The sequence below is a fragment of the Otolemur garnettii genome, unplaced genomic scaffold (assembly GCF_000181295.1).
Source record: "Otolemur garnettii isolate 467f Iridium unplaced genomic scaffold, OtoGar3 scaffold00070, whole genome shotgun sequence".
Taxonomy (NCBI): domain Eukaryota; kingdom Metazoa; phylum Chordata; class Mammalia; order Primates; family Galagidae; genus Otolemur; species Otolemur garnettii.
The window spans coordinates 2,047,288-2,062,031 of NW_003852465.1; the positions used below are offsets into that span (position 1 = coordinate 2,047,288).

Here is a 14,744-nt window from a genome sequence, read left to right on the forward strand (position 1 = left end):
GCGTGAGTACCTGGGGTAGAGCTGAAAAATTAATGGGAATACTATAGAGAAACATGACTCGGGGGTCTGGAAACTTGCCATCTCAATTTTAGTCACTCCCATTCAGTACGAAGAGGGTTCTCATCATGCAAATCATACCTATTGTTCACTATACGTTGTCCTGAGGAGGCCTTCCCATTTTCAAATACATGAATTAGATTCCTCCAGAATTATGAAGAAAACATTTTAGGAAGACTGTGTCCTGATAGTAATAACAACCATAAGCACTCAATTTAGAGGCTACACTTCTGGAGCATTTAATAACCATGCCATCTTCCCTAACAGTTGCTGAGCACCCCAGATCTATCCCACATTCTTTGAAGATGAGCGTTGCATCACCCTTGGTACTAGTTAAGATGGCTACTTAGGTTAGCAGGAAAAAGAGTTTGGCTATTTGCAGGAAAGAGGGGACTTGATTCCTCATATGGCACTATACTAAGTCCTCCAAATTTTACTTGTGGTCTAGCTATCGTGCCTCCTCATTTAAGGAGTTCCTTGGGTCCAGAGCTTCCAGATTCCAGGACAAATGGCAGAAGTGGCCAATAGGCACAAAGTTATTTAGGTTTGGGGACTTTACACATCCTCTCAGAGTTTGGGCGTGAAATAAATGATGGCATAATATCTGCAGAAGGGTAACAGTTGGTTAATTGTCAGTCTGGTGGTAATTATATCAAGACTTTTGCCACCAACTGAAATGCCCAAGGGAAGTCCCTTCTGTAGGTCCACCTTCATTTCTCTCCTCTCCTCTTTCTTGAGAGGTTATTATTCCTGCTTTCCCAGTAAAGCACTGTTCCCATCAGGAGATATTTGGGAGGTTTTCTGCACTACAGAATAAGCAGTTTAATGTTTTCTGAACCTTATGGGCAAAAAATGGAAACTGAAACAAAGCCCTCACATCTTTTTATTTTGTGTGTGTCCCCCTCCCCCCGAATCCCTCACAATTTTTTTTTCTATTTCTTAGCCGAAGTTCATGTTTCTCTGTCAGGCACTGATCCTGATATTTGTGCCTGACGAATCTCCCAGAGCAGATGGTCCCTTCAGGGAAGCTCAGCAAAGTGCAGGGTGTCTGGTTATGTCTGGCCCCTCCCTCTTTCTCTCTTGGGGCCTCAAATGACAAGTTATCAAACCAATTTCCCTTCTCTGAGGGGGTCCTCCATCCAGGATCCAGTAGCAGCAGGTTTGGGTTCCAGGGACAGCAGAAACCCTTTGCAGTTGGGTTTAGCTGCTACCTCAGCCTGCAGCCGGCGCTGGTCCTGGGGATGAGAGTGATGGGCGCCCTGTCCAATCAGAGCCGCAGGTTTCTCTGCAGTCCCCGCCCCGCTTCCCCCACTGCCCCAATAGCCGCCCTTAAAGGCCGGGCTTCTGCTGTCAAGTAGCGAGGGTGGGCTCCGCCGAGGCGAGGAGGGGCGCCGGGTGGGGAGATGCGCTCCCAGGTGTTTGCAGCGGAAGTGGGAAACCTGTAGGGTATGGTCCAGCTGTGCCGCGCTGAGGCGAGCAGGAGCCGGGCACAGGTAGGAGGCAAGACTTTTCATTGCAGATAAAGAATGCGTTATTTGCAGGCTGTTGCGTCCCTTCTCTTTCCCCTCAGCTCCGCCCCGCCCTCGTCTCCCCCAAATCTCCTGTGGTAGCTGCAGCTCTCATCGTAAAGTGCGGCGCGGAAAGGGCTGGGCTGGAGGTTGCGGGGTGCTGGGAACGAGGGGGGCAGGATGCTGGAGCCCCGGGGCGACGGGCGGGGAAGTGCCCTCGGAGAGGGAACCGAGCCCCGGAGCTGGGTCTCCCCAACTTTCCTCTCAGAGCCGCGGCGGTCAGCGCGGGCGACTCCCCGAGGGATGCCATGTCGACCTGCAGGGAGGGGCCGGGGAGCAGAAGTGTCCCCAGCCCCGAGCCCGCGGGCTCCGCACGCGCCGGCTTCGCTCCCCACGCCCGTCCGCACTCGCTCGTCTTCTGCCCTACCCGGGATCGAGACTAGCACGTCCCTGAAAAAGCTGGGAATGGTTTCGGTGAGGGGAGAAGGCTGGTCTATTCCCTGGCCCTTCTGTTAAGATCTAGTTCCCTTCGGGACTTGGGGGTGGGGAGAAAATCTCGGCAACTCGAAGGGCATTTTCCGATTGATTCCGTCTCTACTGGGAAAACTCGGGCCCTTCTCCCTGATCTGCGGCAGCCCGGGGAGGGAGGAGGCAGCGGGGCTTTGCCTCGTCTCTCCTAGCCTGGCGTCGTCTATTGGGAACCACCTTCTCACCTAGTTTCCGAAGGTAGGTCGGTCCCCAGGGATTCCTGGGGAGTTAAGTGAATGTGCCCGGATAGGCTCTGCTCCCCGGGTGGCCGCCGCTGGATAGTAGGTGTTGGCCCAGTGCCGGTTCCTGCTGGAGTCTGATTGTTGGAAGCAGAAGGCAGGAGAATTGCAGAAATCTGACGCTGCATCACTCTCGGGGGCTGATGACACCCTGCTTTGAAAATTCCTGAAGAATTGAGATGGTGGGAAGGAGGATGAGGGGGTGCTGCAACCTTTTCTCTCTCCCTTTTTTACACCGAATCCAGCATGGGCATTTGTGCGTGTGTGCTTGTGTGTGCACATCTCCAAGGTGGAGCTATATATAGCTCATGCATACCCAGCCCGGTTTCCCCGCTGCTGAGCCGGCTGCCTTGGCCTTCACAGGCAGTCTGCAAGCGCTGAGTGGGAGGGGCGAAAGGGAACCCAGTTCTCCATTGGGGGAAAAGCCAGAGAAGAGACGCTCAGACTGCTGAAACCCGGCCTGAAAGGATGTTTTTGTAACTCACATAAAGATCAGTATTTTCAAATATTGTTTCGAATACATTCTTAGAGTGCTATCTGATCTCTATCAATTTCTCTGCATTTTCAGCTTCACTGTGTACCGCCATATGAACCTTACCAGCCTGACGTGTAACACACATCAAATAAATACAGACCTTATCTGGAATATTTCGTTAAAGTCATCAGAATGTAATGGTTTGCTTATGCCTCTACCTTCCTTATTTGGTAGTAAATTTATTTGGGTGGTAACTTTTAGGCAGCAGCGATTGGGGATCTGGAAACGGATCTGACCACTTTCCAGGATGCAGAACTAAGGCACAGTTAGAACCTTTTTGGGGGGGGGGGAGTAGACTGATTTCTTTGTACAGATTTTGTTTCTGGACCTGATATTTAAATTTGTGCTTCTGTTTCACATGGTATCTATTTGTACCACGTGGATTTTCTTTTATAGAAGTATGCGGATGTATTTTTCCCACTGCCTGGAATTCTTTATTCTTGATGGTCACCTTTCCATTTTCACAGATGAGAAACCTAAGTATCAGAGACACAGGGGATTGGCAAATATTTCAACTCCAATATTCCAACAAGCCACTGTGTAGTTATACCGCAGAGCAGTTTCGTCTCAAACAGAGTACTTTACAGCTTTCCCCAATTTTTGATCTTGGTAAAAAAAAAAAAAAATCAGTCAGTGTTGATATTAGGAAGAATATAAGCTGGAGTTATTCAGTTTTAGTGCACCAGGTCTCCCTACAAAATGTAATTGAATCTTCAGAATATAATTCTGACTTTCCTAGTCTTTTGAAGGTGAGCGATTTATTCAAACAGGTTAACATCACAGGTTGTGGGAACTGGCTTTTAATTTTGGCTTCACGTCTTCTCAATTATCTGATTTGGGGCAAGTTAATTAAACTCAAAGTTTCAGTTTCCTTGTCTTTAAAAGAAGAGACGTTGCACTGAATTTTCAGGTTGCTGTGAGGGTTCAGTAAAATGTGTGTGTCTTTCCACCACTAGGGTGGGTTTATAGTGAGTCATTAATAAAAAGAGCTACTATTAATTATGGAATAACATTACCTTGGCGTGTGTCAACTAAACACAATTTAAAAGTGTGTAGTCTATCAGGATTCTCTCAAAGCTCTAGTAGATTACTTTCCTTTGGATACCTAATCATAGTCTTATTTTGTTGCTTAGTCCTTAATAGTTTGTATATCTGATTTATTTTTCTAAGTAGATGGGAAGTACTTGGCAGAAAAAAATCGTAACCTATATTTTTGTATTCCCTACCTCATTGAACACAGTTCTCCGTAGCCTTAAAGATTCCTGTTCAGGAAGCATTACCATAAGAAATGGTAGTGGGCTGCAGTGATTTGAGAACAATCTATTTATTGACAGAAGTCTGTGCATTGGGAAGTACTTTTGGAAGAGTGTGAAGAGTAATGATTGATGTGGGGTGTTTTTATAGCCTTCCACAGAAGGATGTATCTTTCCCATAGGAGTTATGACTATATCCTGGTTATACTATATATTCTCTTATACCTTATGCCTCTTGAAAACAACTGGAAACTAAGTTGGAAGGTAGACAATTCATATTTCTCTATACAAAACGTGCCATGTAATTGCCTTATTAAAGACTCAACAAATTGTTCCGTTTCCACCCATTTGTACAAGTACATTGGCTGTGGTCGGCACTGTATGTAATATTACAGAACCTGTTCTAAGTCACCAGCAAGCTCCTTCTCTTCAAGTTCAAAGTTTGTTTTCTTTTCATTGGCTCATTGCATTCCCATTTGACCTGCCATTTTGCAAATTGTTGCTCTTCTCCTTGAAACTTTACCGCTTGAGGACACAGTCATAATGTCATAATTTTTCTACTTTTTATCACCTTCCTATTTTTGCCTCCCTCTTATCTCCTCCTTCTGCTTCTTGCCTCAAGCATGTCCCCCAAATTGATGACAGTTTATTTTACTGAAGATAAAATTCTCCTTCTGAAGGTCATTCCTAATTTCTCTCCCATTAGCCAAACACCATCCTGGGGCCTGAGAGCACGGACTTGGGAAGAAAGCCTGCAGGTGTTAATATTTATATGTCACCATGCACATAAATGAACATCAGCAAGTCTGCTGGGGATTATAACAGTACTTGTGCAAGAGTTGTCTTGTATTTTTTTTTTTAATATTAAGGGAGATAATGCATGCAAAATGTTCAAAGTAGGGCTTGGACCATAGTAATAACTAATAGCTATTAGTGGTAGATATACTGTTTAGAGCAATGATAATGTACATGGTGAAAATTGATTTCACTTTTTCCCCTTCAGTAGGCATAACTCCTAGAGTGGCTTTTAGCAATGGGTGCTACAACTTTCCAGGCTTTCTGGTTTGTAGTTAGTTATTTCCTAAGACTTCCTTTCCTCTACTTCCCAGTGTCTACCATCCATTTAGTGATTAATTTATTCATTTTTATTCTCAACTCTAATTTGTGTCTTTCTCTGCTTCCCCAAAGCCAGTTTCATCTGTCATTGTATGCCTGGAGTAGTGTAGTAGGCAATTTATCAAATCTCCCATAGTGTAAGTCTCTCTGCTGTAATCTAAGATGCCACATAATGTTATTGGTATAATGCATTTTCCATTTTCATTATTGATTCTACTTTACGTTGCAACTTTCACTGTACTTTAGTTCAGATCTTAGAATTGACACTGGAGCCAGATAAACTTGTGTTCAGTTCCTGACAATGGGACTTATCAGTTGTGTGAACTTGGAAATGTAGCAGAAGGAGGATGGGGCATGATGTCACTTTGATTGTATGAATTTGTGCAAAATTGCATGGAACATTATATAAATACCTATTTAATGATAAATGGAAAACAATGCTTTTTTTGATGATAGGAAATACAGACCCAGTAAGAAAAATTGGAAATAAAATGCCAGTTTATAGTGAGATTCCAGTCTTATTTCTATGAATATAAAGAGAATTTACATATTTGAGTTTATAATGAATATGGATTTTTTGTATTTAGTTTTTTTAACTTAACATCATACCATAAACATTCATTTCATTTAAATTCTCATTAACCATGTTTTTATGGCTTTCCATATTCTATTATCTACATAGAGCCTTTAGATTGTTCTGAGTTTTTCCCAGTTATGCCAATGAACATAATATACATTAATATTTGAATTTCTCATAATTTATTTATGATATAGACGTTATCAGGTCAAAAGCATAAATATTTGTAGCCTCCTAACCCTGGTAAATCACTCCCCAGAAAGTTGGTGCAGATTTATATTTGAGCTGCAGGCATATCCATCTGGTCATACTCTTATTAACAATCGGTATCATGTTTTAAAAAATTGTAATTATTTCAATAGTAGAGAATTTGTGTCTAGTTATTCTTTTGAGTTGTGCTGGGTTTCTGTGATTTTTGGATGAATTCAAGAAATGTGATCATATTTATTAGCTCTTTGTATTTCTTAGTGAGTTTCATTTCACTCTATTGGAGTGTTCGCATTTTCTTCAAGGAATAGGAAATTTGGGGTATACAGAGACATTTTCCTCACTTTGTTTTTTGCCTTTTTAGAATTGTTTCTGAAACACAGAAATTTTTATTTTGATCTGTAAATCTGTTTGTGGTAGTTGTCACTTATCCACATAGCTTTATGGCCTAGAAAACTTTCTGCCACCTTACAAAGAATTGAATGAAAACACACACATGTGAGCGTGCTATTACCGATCTTCTTTCTTCCCTTGGAAGGAAATTTGGCTTATGTGTATCATGTGTATGTCCCCGTGTGAAATGGCTCCTGGGGACACATAAAATATACCGTCAGTCTATTAAGATACCATTATTTTTTATGTGGCTCTTCTATGAAGTGAATAGTACCTTAATTCTTTTTGAGCTACTATTGTCCATTTCAAAAGTGCCACGGGGCAAAATGCACTAGGGAAGATATTAATGACCAGGTTACTCAGCCGGAGCAGCGCACATTGTTTGCACAATTATCTGAATGACTCAGGCACTAAATCTGCTTCTCCCAGGATTTTCCAGATGGTCCTTAATTCACTGGGTAATTGCTCACCCCTGTACTTGATTTTGATGGTGTAGACCTGAGTATGTCATTGCTTTTCCTGCAGTTTTGTTAGTCTGAATACTTAGAGTTAGTAGCATTTCATTTCTTTTATGAGAGGCAAGTTGCCTGGTCTTTAAAGAGCACAAGTGTTAAGAGTTGGACAGAAATTTACATAAAACCCAGCTCACGCAGTTAATAGCTGTGTAATTTGAGGCAATGCGCTTAGTGGTTTAAAGACTTTGTTTTCTGTGCAAGAAACAGATATTTAGAGTTCAGAGTCCCTATTTCAGTCCTGTCTCTCGTCCCCTTCTAAGTTCATTCTACAAACCATAATCATAGTTGTCTTTCTAAAACTAATTTTATCATCTGACTCCCTTTTTTCCTATAAGATGCCCCAAATCCTTTGTTTTGCACCTACAGTCCTTTATTAAATGGCCCCTGATAGCTTAATCATTTTCTCATTACCTAAATCTCTTTCATTTCTAATCTCCCACAATGCCAATCACATGGAACTATTTGCCTGTCCCATAATGCATCATGTTCTCCTTCTCTCCCAGCCCTGCCTCTCAAGTTCCCCATGGTCTGTTCTCTGCTATAAGGAACCTGTTTCCTTGTCTGCCTTGTCATTGGCTTGTCTAACCTCTTCATTCCTTAGGTCTGATGCCCCATGTCTAGCAGGACTTCCTGAGCTGCCAGTCTTGAGTTTTGAGCCCCTTTTCAGTGCTTCCATTACAACCTGTTGATACTCATACCCTGGTACTTAACATTATTGTATTGTAATTGATTGTTTACTTGTCTGTAAACCACTGCAAACCATTGAGGATAGCAACCATACCTTATTCTTGAAGAGAGTGATCAAATCTTATGCTTCTTTGTGTCCAGTGAGGGACCTGGAATATAATTGATAGTCAATAAATATTTTCTGAAGAAATGAATAAAATAAGGTGAAGACAAAACTAGGATTCCCCAAATGAGGGATTCCTATCTATCTCTTGGAAACCAATCAATAAGAACTAGAAGCTATGTTGGTCTTCACAATATTTCAAAAACGAGCTTCTTGGTTTTGTTGATCTGTATATGATAAATAAAAAGTTTCTAAATGATAAATTTTGTAATGAAAAGCCATGCCCAGGAGATCCAGTAATTCCAAAATGCTAAATCAGCAGGTAAGTATTTATCTTATAATCCTTCTAAATAATTTTAGAAGGAAGATAAATATATAATTAGATGGATAGCATAGATAGATAAATTTAGTTGGGTTGGAACTAAATATTGGCAAAATTAATTCCTCTTTTTAAATAAAAGGTCTTCCATCTTTTGGTGTCATCTTTGGTCATTTACAAAGCATGGTCATAGACATGCATAAACTTACTTGATTCTTTATAATCGTTCTGAAAGTTAGAGTGAAAGGCATGATTATCACGTTTACAGATAAAGAAACAAGATTAGAGAAATAAATTCTTTGCCTAAGATCACAGGTTAGTGGGAAGAACAAAAAGTAAGGTAATCTTACTCATATTTGAGTGTTCCATGCATTACACTTACTGAAAACATTTCACTGAGGGGTGACTGCCACCATTTTGTTTAAGTTAAAGACAATGATGTTGATATTAACAATCCACTGAAAGTCCTGAGCAATTGGTAATAAAAACCAAAAAACTTAATGCATTAATACCTACATATAGTTTTCCCTTTGGTTTTTAATAATATTTAATTTATTTATTTATTTGAGACAGAGTCGCACTTGGTCACCCTTGGTAGAGTGCTGTGGCATCTTAGCTCACAGCAACCTCAAACTCTTGGGTCCAAGCCATCCTCTTGCCTCAGCCTCCCAAGCAGCTGAGAGTACAGGCACCTGCACAATGCCTAGCTATTTTTTTTGGATATGGGGTCTCACTCTGGCTTAGGCTGGTGGAAAACCTGTGAGCTCAGGCAATCCACGTGCCTCAGTCTCCCAAGTGTTTGGATTAGAGGCATGAGCCACCACCACTGGGTATGGTTGTTAATTATCTTAGAAGAAATAAGCTAACCGAAATTTTTGCTTTAAATATACTTCAAGTTCTTGTATTTGTTTGATCATTTAGACTACATACACACACACACACCCCCCCCTCATATTATATTCATACTTTTTTTGATTATGGAGTATAATTATTTTTTATTTTTGGTGACAATTATGATTATCTTGACTTTTTATTTGACTAATTAAATTATTTTTTTATTTACTTAAATATTCAATGTTCAACTTTACTCTTCAGATTGGTTAACATATAATCTATACAATGTTGGAGAACCAAATGAGTCAAATGTATTTTTAGGAAATAGTGTAAGTGTTAAAAAAGAGACTTAGGAAAAAATAGGTGGTTACTAAGCCAGAGCTGTGATCTAGCCTTGTTTGAAAATTACAAATGCTGAGATAAAAGACTGCATTTTCTATTTGACTTCTGCAGATATCAATAATCACCCTTCAATTATTAACTGTGACCATTTATTGAGAACTCATTTTATGTTGGGCATTGTTTTAAATAGATTGCATGTGATATCTCAAAACTTTACAAAATCAGTGAAATGCGTTTTCTTTAAAATTTCTCATTCTTGTTTGGCATATTAGGATTATTAGAAATATTAGAATTCATGCTTAGAGAGGTCAGAATTTGCATTCAGGTATTGTCTGACTTAAAACTCATTTTAAATCACTGTATTATTTTGCATCCACCTCCAGTCCCATAATAGCTAGTTTTAGTATTTTGTGAGTCATAGTTTAAAACTATGCTATTCTGAATGACTGTAATCTATTCCTAGACTCTTCCCAAAATTTCATCTTAACACAAGGAATTAAATCATTCTAAATTTGCATGTTTTATTTATGATATAGATAAATAAAACATTTTTTTATTATAGCAATTTATGTGTGCAGTTTCTCAAAAATACATTGGACCATTACAATATGCCATTTAAATATTTATTACTAGAATTTTAAATCAAACATTAGAAGCTTTTATGCCTTTTTTGCCCTAATTTTGCTTCAGAAAACTGAAAACCATAAATAGTAATTCTATCCTAAGGCTTCTGGTCTGATAGTATTTAATTGCCATGGTTACTGATAGTATAGGCTTGCTGTCTGTAATAGACAAGGTGCCTACCAAGATATTATAAACAATATTTGTAATATTTCAGTTTGAAACTCAAATCATTTACTATAACAGAATTTTATATTACATAGAATATTTCCTAGTATATGATTTTTATGCATTAAGTGCAATATGTTTTAATTAAAAATGTTTCTAAATGCCTAATGGATGGATTTAATCTCTTCTTCCATTGGTCTACATATATGATTTTGGAGAGCATCATAAAAACTCAGTTTTTGTAAGAAAATTATTTGCAAATTTTAGCTTATCCGTAAGTTGAATGGTGATGAACCTAAGACATCTACTTCAAATCAAAAAACTGGCATTAATGTATTCCTTTTTTTTTCTTTTTAATTTTTAATTAAAGAATAACAGAAATGCAGAAGATTACACAGAAAATGTTTGAATCAATGAGCTTTAACAAAGTATTCATACCTATGACAGCAACACTCAGTTTAGAATAAACAGCCGTGTCAGCACCCAAGGGCACTTGTCCCAACCTTCTCAATCACAACCACCTTCAAGGCTAATCACTCTTCTGACTTCAAACACCGTGGAATAGTGTTGCCTGTTTTTTCCATTTATATAAATGGAACCATGAAGTATGCACTTTTTTGTATGAGGGTTCCATTATTCAGCATTTTTTTGGTGAGATGTACCAATATTCTTGCACGTGGTGATAATGCTCCCCAGAATTCCACTGTATGAATACCCTGAAATGTGCATACTCGTTTTGCTGTTGAACATCTGGGATGTTTCCAGTTTGTATTATTACTAAGTTCACCTGTTAACCTTCATTATTGTACACGTCTTTTAGTATATGTATATGTATTTTTGTTGGGATAAGCCTGAGATTAAAAATGCCTACTCATAAGCTGTAATTTTAGTGGAAATTGCTGGTTTTTCCAAAGTGGTTGTGCCAATTTCTAGTCCAGCCTGCAGTGCATGAGATTTCCCGTTGTTCATTAGCTTTGGCAACACTTGGTGTTAACAGTCTTTTATCAAATGACTCAGTTGAGTGTGATGCTGTAGGAGCCTATTCATATTTTCTTGTTAGCATTTATTTTCTCTTTTGGTAAGTTCTATTTTTCTAAGAATTTTTCCATCTGAATTTTAAAATTTATTGGACAGTTTCTCAAAGTAATTTCATATTATCTTTTATAAAGCTATAAGATCTTTAATGATAACTCTTTTCAATGATTTGATCCTTTCACAAAGCTATTTGTGAGTTTTATATGTTTTTAAAGATTTCATGCATACTTTGTAATTTTAAAGACACTAATGAATATTACTACTAGCAACCTCAAAACATGTTATATGTAATCTAGAATATTCTGCCACTTTGTCACAATCTTGGACAACTCATAATTTCCACATGTGATAGTGCTAAAACACACTTTTAGGCCTTGCATAGTGTCACTTAGCATAAAACATAATTTGTTTTTGTGTCATTGTTAGAATAATTTTTTTGGGGGGGGAGGGGTGCTGGGGCTGGTTTTGAACCTGCCACCTCCGGCATATGGGGCCAGCGCCCTACCTTTTTGAGCCACAGGTGCCACCCTTGATTTTTTTTTTTTTTTTAAAGAGCTCTACAAGAACATTACTTGTACTTTTGTATATTATTTTGGATCTTTCTCTAAAATACATTTCCAGAGTGAAATTACTAGCTAAAAGGCATATTTTTTTCTTATAGATTATTGAGATTTCCAAGTTGTCCTTTAATGAGATTACATTAATTTACAAACCTAGCAAGGAGAATGTTGGCTTTTCCATATCCTTGCTCCTACTGGGTGTTATCAGTCTTTCAAATATGTTTAGAAGATTTTGTGTTTCCAAATCAAAGCAGTTCTGAATAAATAATGTAAATGAAGCACAACTGTGCACTAAAGACATCGTAAGACGTAACATTTGGTATTTCCCTGCAGACTGAATTATGGTATTTTATAAGCAAATATTTCAATTATTTTTGGAATTGTAGCACATTTCAGTTTAAGTGGATCCTAAGTTGTTTTCATAAAATTTTCATGCTAAGAACTCCCCTGCTTACATGGTTATTTTTAGTTTCATAGAACTTCAGTAGATAAAGATTTAAATCTGTATTCTGGCACTTAGTAGATATGTAATCTTGGGAAATTGAATTCTCTTTAGTGAGAATTCCTCTTACTCCAAGTGGCTTCCTTTTATGAGATGGGGAAAATAGACATGGAAGTAGATTTGCTATATCGTCTGTCACTGGGTTGTTTCCCAGGCTTGATTTAGGTAATTAGATTAATTGGCCAGGTGCTGCCTCTTTTTCCTTTGCCTGTTTATGACCCTCCCCAATGTGGATTGTTCTTCAATGAGAATAATTTCTAGAGTTGAAAAAGAAGGATGGGCATCCTATGAATAATCTACAAAGTAGTCCCTTCTGCAAGCTAGAAAGTGAGAGAAATAACGTAAGTAACCATTCTCTCTTCTCTTCATTTATATTGTATTTGTAAGGAGAGACCGAGAAAGAGAGAACAGAAACACAGATGTACTAAGAGGTAGACATTGTATTACAGCAAAGCTGGAGATACAGTGATGATTAAGTCCAACTTTCCCCTGCTCTCCAGAGGCTTCTAAACTACCTGTGGGAAATAGACAAAAAGATAACCAAAACGGTGCATGAGGGCTTTGATGCAAAGACAGTCAAGATGCTAGGTGAAAGTTCTATGCAGAGGATGAGCAAAGGCCCAGAAGCAAATCTCAGGACTGGTTAAAATAGAAAGAAATCCTCTGGTAGAGTATAAATTATACAGTAGCAAGATATAGAGTAGACGAAAGAGAATGGCTGATCAAGAAAGTTCAAGTGTGAAAGGCTATGTGTCTTAACACTGAAAACATGGTTCCAAGTTAGGCAGTGATTTAATCACATGGTTCCAAGTTAGGCAGTGATTTAATCAGATTTTGTAATTTTTTGGAGGATTTAATGAAGTAAAATAAAGATAATAAGTATGGAATGACTTTGCAAGTTCAAAAATGTTAAGACAATTCAGTCTATATTTGAAACAGCGTATCTACATCATTCTTGATAAGAAATGAAATTTTGTAAAATTGGCAGGCCCATACCACCCCCAAATAATCTCTTTAAGTAGAATCTAGTAGTATAATTTCATTATTCATCTTGCTGTTGGGTATGTTAATGAAAACTCCCTTTGAGTAATTAAGGAAAGAGAATTAAATAAATGTACCAAGTCATATATTTTCATCTTAATCTTTTTCACAGCTTCTTTGAGTGCTTGACTTCTGCTAAGACACTTATCTTCTTAAAAGGCACAGAACTTCACAGATGTCCTGGCCATAGTATTTAATCCCTAGCCATGACCGAGAACACAACCGTGCTTATTTTTATAGACACATATGGCTTCCTGTTAAAATATAATCATGTCTGTTATATGAGGGACATATGAAACAGTCACTTACAATGTGACTAAATCACCGAAAAAGATGCACAGTACCACTGAGATTATAGAGATGCTTTAAATCGATGGTCTTTGTAAAATGCTATCCCCTGGAACTTCCTATGCCTGACATCAGCAGATGGGAGAATTTTGTTCCTACCTTGTTTATTTTTACTTGTGGTAAAATAATTCATTGTAAATAGGAAAAATTACCAGTGCCATTGACCTAAGTGATTCTATTGAGTCATACTGAAATGGGTTCAGGGATTCATTCCTTGACACATGAAAAGTTTACACTTGGAATAGAAACTCCCTCTATTTTCTGACATTCTGCTAAAATTATATATTGAGAAGTCACAAAAATTACTGACATGTAGCAAGTTTGGGTAATTATTTATTTTTTTCTGTCTCTTTTCAAAACCTTCATCTTCAGAGAAGTGTCATGCTGAAGTGTATTGACAAAACAATTGTATTTTTCAAAGCCAGAGATTGCTTATTGTTTGATTAATTAGAGAAATTTTTTTTTCACTGTGTCACTCAGGGTAGAGTGCTATGGCATTATCATAGCTCACAGCAACCTCAAACTCTTGGCCTCAAGTGATCCTCCTGCGTTGGCCTCCTCCGTAGCTGGGACTATAGGTGTGTACCATCATGCTCAGCTAGTTTTTCTGATTTTAGTAGAGAAGGAGTTTTGCTTTTGCTCAGGTTGGTCTAGACCTCCTGAGTTCAAGCAATCCGACCACCACCACCGCTGGCCTCCTTGAGTTCTAAGATGACAGGCATGAGCCACCACGCCCAGCCTCTGATTAGAGAATTAAATAAAATCTGTCAGCCCTTCCTGGAGAAGGTTTTGATTGATCCAGAGAATATCTTTCTCAGGATTGCTCACTGTCCTTTGACTTGACACCACTGTCTTAACCCTGATTTATAATACGCAGCTGTCTGCTTCGCGATTGCCATAGATCTGCTCAACTCATATATGCTTATTTATTTTATTGTGAACTTGCTTTTGTTTAGAGTGGGGCAAGTGCTGGGGGTGATAGTCGTATGGAGAATTATTTCATCTATTCCAGACCATAGTTTTTTTTCAATATTGAATAAAATATTCCAGACCATAGTTTTTTTCCAGTATTTAATTTTGGACTTTAGACAGAATTCTGGGAAGCAGCAGCATCTCTTTTTTAAAGAGTATCTTTGATGCTTTAACAAGATAGAAAGCATTGCCTGTGTCTACACTGTAGACATGGCAGGTGTCTGCTCATTTCTCCAGATTACTCTGCGTCGCCCCCTTCAGGAAGCTTTTCCTGGCCTGACTTC

The 14,744-nt window shown here is 38.6% G+C and overlaps 1 protein-coding gene across 2 annotated transcripts in view; it reads left to right on the forward strand.

Annotated features, from left to right (window-relative positions):
• Positions 1–1,398: 1,398 nt before the first annotated feature.
• The window catches only part of CNTN1 (contactin 1), a 344,737-nt gene continuing 331,391 nt past the window's right edge, over positions 1,399–14,744 (forward strand). For both annotated transcript variants that reach the window (XM_003793535.2, XM_012807477.1), the window contains exon 1: positions 1,399–1,550. The gene's annotated coding sequence lies outside the window, so the exon portion shown is untranslated. The remainder of the gene's footprint in view (positions 1,551–14,744) is intronic.